The sequence below is a fragment of the Macrobrachium nipponense genome, chromosome 12 (genome assembly GCF_015104395.2).
Source record: "Macrobrachium nipponense isolate FS-2020 chromosome 12, ASM1510439v2, whole genome shotgun sequence".
Classification (NCBI taxonomy): domain Eukaryota; kingdom Metazoa; phylum Arthropoda; class Malacostraca; order Decapoda; family Palaemonidae; genus Macrobrachium; species Macrobrachium nipponense.
In genome coordinates this window covers 46,298,843-46,304,131 of record NC_087205.1, presented here as the reverse complement: position 1 = coordinate 46,304,131, position 5,289 = coordinate 46,298,843, and positions in this window count along the sequence as shown.

Here is a 5,289-nt window from a genome sequence, read left to right as displayed (position 1 = left end):
AAGTCCAAAAAAGGGTGAATTCTAGTTCACCTTAATTGCCACCCGAATGACTTCCACATATAACAAATTCTGACTGCTGCCACAATTGTTAAGTCTGTCTGCAGGTACAGGCTTGGGTAAACAACAACATGGAGCCAACAAAATGGGGCTGAATGCTTCATAAGACTGGAATGATGTTCTGGAATCTTATAAAAAGGGAGCAGGCGGCTTTACTTACTTATTTGGCTAATGTCATCAGATGTGGCTGCAGTGGAAAATGTGACAAAAATATCTGCCCGTATAGGAAAATAAACCACATTGTATATTGTCATGGCGTCAGTGCAAAGGTACCAATAAAGAGATCTGTAGTGATGAAGGACATCTTTAACCAAATAGTATTGTTTGAATGATAATTACCCTTGCAGTATTGCTTCTCCCGTATAATATGCAGCTAAACTTTTCTAATGTTGCGAGTTCATCGCGTTTTGCTTTTGGTTTCAATATTTTGACAATTACAAAATAAATTATTTTAAAATAACATCTCTACCATGCATATATATATATATATATATATATATATATATATCTATATATATATATATATATATATATATATATATATCCATTTCATTCTCATGTCATCTTCATTTAAATGTGAAATAGCCTCCTCCTCCACCATTAAGACTGAGTGCAAATATTCGTATTGTTCACAAACTTCGTCCCCAGTTGTGCACGGCTTCTCATCCGCTGTCATGTCTCCGCTCATTTCCATGCTACCGCGTTTCATAGTAGTACTATAAATTACCGCCGCTTCCCCGAACCCCGGCCCCGCCCCTTTCCCCAAACACCCCGCTTTCACTTTCCTCAGCTCCCACGAGTAAACTCCATCGTCGCCACAGAATGACGTTGATGTTGATTATCAGTCAACAGTTTCTTATGTATTACAGTGATGAGTTACAGTATGTTGGCTCTTATTACACCCAATGTATATCGGATTGGTGCGTAGATATTGGTGGGTCCAGTGTCAGAATGCTTATTCTTTGGGTTATAGAAAGTTCCGGTACATGCTCCAAGGTGTTTCCTTATTTTCCTGCAGTCAGAATAACCACGAAGGACAACGGTCAAACGTTTTGCCAAAGAATTACATTACTCAGTCACAGTTCACGATGATACAAAGCTATTGATATCAGCAAGAATAATTTAAAAACACTTGAGCGATGGCAAACTTTCAGCCCCTCTGCCTCTGTGACCCTCTCTTCTCTCGTAAATGTGCACAATGTATGGCGGGGAAATGCTCAGTTCAGGAAATCCAGTGTCAACCCATGACGACGACGGAACTCATAATGATCTGGGAAATCACTATGGCTGTCAAGGAGAGAGAGAGAGAGAGAGAGAGAGAGAGAGAGAGAGAGAGAGAGAGAGTTTGAGTTTAGTATTGTAGAGGTGCATGTGTCACAAAGTCTCACTTCGTGGGAATTTGAATGAATGGAAGGGTGACTCCCTGGAATGCTTTGCTGATATGGTCTACTATTCGTACTGCCAGGTGTTTCGGCTGAAAATGTGGCAGAAGCCATCAATCCAAGATGGCTGCCACTATGAAGATACTCTTTGATTTTCATCTATAACTCGTTTTAGAGTTAACTTAGGAAAAAATGTCATCAATAATGATTTGTTTAATATATATATGAAAATAGTATAGGAGCTTTAATTTCATAAATCTTACAGTTTGCAGGCTATAACCAATTTTTTAGAATTTGTCACCGTATATGTCCTATTTCTCATTGCATTTCGATTAGTAACTGACTTCAAAGTTTTTATATGAAAAATGTGATTGAAAAATAATTTATTCTGTGTGTAATAAAGAACATAATACACAAAGATCCAATTTTGTCTATAATTATCTCCTGCAGTGTTGCCAGATAGAGCTACACTCAGCGGATAAGACAATACTAGTCTCCTGTCATTCTGATACAAGAGGATGTAATTTGGATGATGACAACAGCCCCACCATTGACCAGGAATTCAAATGACACAAAAGAGGTGTTCATGAATACAAGGTCTGTTGAACTACATGAACCCAAAAGTGATGATGAAGTCAAATCAACTTAAATAATCAAAACTGTTCCAACTTAGTCGGCTTATAACTCAGTTATGAATATGGTAAAAAAAGAAACTGGAGTTTGTGTGTTACCTCTTATAGAAACAAGCCTAACAAACACAAGCATACAGCTCACTTTCATGAAAAAAAACTAGGAAAAATGACATCGCATGTGACTTCTGAGGCCAAAACAGTTGTTTCGTTGGATCTAGGATTATACAAACCTGCTAACGCTAACTGTGACAAACAATATGTGGACAATTTAACATTATGGAAAAAAAAAATTAATGAAGAAAGCAATTTGAATGTGCATCACAGTTCAAACACTTCTTTTCTCATGTATTTGAAAACTAATCTCACTGAAAATATTCACAGCAAATAATCGTTTTCCAACTAGAGAACAAATTGAAAACTTGTTTTCGCACAATGATATGAGATTGTCCTTTGATGTTCATTTCAACTGACCAAGAAATCCTTTCCTTACTATGACCAGAAAATAGTTTGTTCTCATGTGATTCCTGCATTTTTCTGTTTTCTCTTATTCCTCGTGTAATGAAAAAACACCCGTTTCAATTTGTAATATATCCGGGAAAAAAACTATAAGCATGGAACACATAAATAATTGCAATTTTTGGGAACTGTAAGTACTTGTATAAGAATTACACGAGACCAGTATTGTCTTATCCGCTGATTTTAGCCTTGTCTGGCAACACTGCAGGAGATAATTATAGAAAAAAATGGAACTTTGTTTGCTATGTCCTTCATTATACAGTGAAAAAATTATTTTTCAATCACATTTTTCATATGGCAACTTTGAAGTCATGCAGTTACTAATCGAAACGCAATGAGAAGTAGGACGTATACGGTGACAAATTCAAAATATTTGGCTACAGCTCGCAAACTATAGGATTTATGAAATTAAATCTCTCATACTTTTATGTTTGTTCTTTATATTAAGTAAATCATTGTTGATGAAATTTTTTCATAGGTTAACTCTAAAGCGAGTTACAGATGAAAATAAGGGTATCTACATAGTGGCGGCCATCTTGGATTGATGACGTCATACAGGGCTTTGCCACATTTCAGCCAAAACACCTGGTACTGGTAGTACGTTACAGGAGACCATATCAGCAATGTATTCCAGGTAGTTACTCCTTCCCTTCATTCAAAATCCCACGAGAGAGAGAGAGAGAGAGAGAGAGAGAGAGAGAGAGAACGAACCATTTTATGAAGATGGCAGCGGCTAAGTAATTAGACTCCGGCATTCAGATATTTAAATCACGACGAGAAACTACCAGAAAATATTGTCAACTTTGCGTAAAACGATAAGAGAAAATTCCGGACAATTATCAGAAAAGATCTGCAATTGTAAGACTACAGCGAATCGCACGTGTAATATTTCACCAGGATAAAAATCAGGGTTAGAGTAATTGTAATTTAATTGAAATGTAGTCAATTACAGAATTTCGTGTAATTGTGATTATGATTGAAAATGAAATTATAGTAAGTCATCTTTGAGAGTAATTGTAATTCATTTTTGCAAGTGTAATTACTCCAACCCTGCTAACAATGATCCCCTTGACCGCCAGCGTTCTCTGTGTTACAGTTACTTTGCAAGACAGACAGACAGACCCACGGTTTATTTCGGCTCATTCATTCATTACATGAGGAGGTGAACCGGCGACGCCTTGGCCTCATCCACGCTTGCTCGGGCCTCGGGCCTCGCGCCTCGGGCTGGCTGGCAAGTCCGCCCAGTCCAGCGTTGGAGACCGTATCTGTTCATCCAGCGGTTACAAGGTTGCGTTAAAGACACGCAAGTTGCGGTCTGGTTGTTTTGTGCAAAACCATTAGGCTACATTCAAACTTCTCGCAAACCTTTCGACAGATATAGTATGCGTATGTGTTCCATTCCGATGACGAATATGGTATAGTACCTACTGCATGAACCATACGGTCTGCCGACGTGTGTCCTAATAGAAATTGGGGGTTTTGCCAATGACCTGTCTGTCTCCATCTACGTAATAAATCCAAGTACGCGCAGAATATACTTAAGACCAGTGACGCTTATAGATATTTAGTTCAGGAAGAAATTGCTGATTAGAAAGGCCTGTCGCATGAAAGTCTCAGACGGATTCATTAAAGGCTGTACTACCTCCTACTCTACAGTAGAAGGCTTCCTATGAGACGAAAGACAACTCGGATAGATGTTAATATGTATGTCAACAGGGCTTCACCACATACTAGCAGCACCCTTATATAGCAATCCGAAATGCTATTATATAGCACAGCGCCATATGAATACAGTCAGTTTGTATTCAATCTATGTAGGTCAGGTGGAACTTAAAAGAAGTCCAAACGAGCAATTTCATGCTAACGACATAGCAGGCAGATATGGTTTTATGAGTTCATGGATATTGACACTGCAATGAATGTAAATGGCAGTAAAAGAGGCAGACATTATCCTGCACTTTAGCAACAGTTGTGAGCTGCAATCTCTTACATTTGTCTTACTTAACCTCCCATCATATTCGGTTTCTTCCATCTGATTTTCCACCCTCTCTATCAGTTGTTTCATAAGGCAACTGCGAGGGTTTCCTCCTGTTACACCTTTCAAACCCTCTTGTCAATTTCCCTTTCAGCGCTGAATGACCTCATAGGTCCCAGCAGTTGGCCTTCTGCCTAAATTCTGTTCTATCTGATGAACAACCGCTGTGTCACAGTAATGGGAAAAACCAGAGAGCTCGCACTATAATACAAGGAGGAGGAGGAGGCCATAGAACTGCAAGGAAACAATTCCATCCACAAAATAACAGCACTTCACCTTTATGAAAAAGCTTAAGCAACCCAGCAGAGCTATCCCGTAGGCGTTATCTTAATTGCCGAAAGAAAATTTAATTTGTGTACCTGGGTATACTTTGGAGTATACAATTGAATGGCTTCCATAGCACTTCTCAAGTCACTTAATTAATATTTATTTCAAATCGCACTGATGGTTAATCTTGTTGCCCATAATTCTGGTAAACGAGGACCATTTGTCTATTCTGTGGGTCAGATTGGCTACGAGTTTCAGGCCTGACGAATATTTCGACCCATCAGGGTTTTTTGCATAACTCTGTTGATGACGAATTCTGAGAATTGCTATTTTCCTCCATAGATTTTATGGGCGTTCATACCGGCCAACACACATATCATACTTTTAACAATTGAAGTCT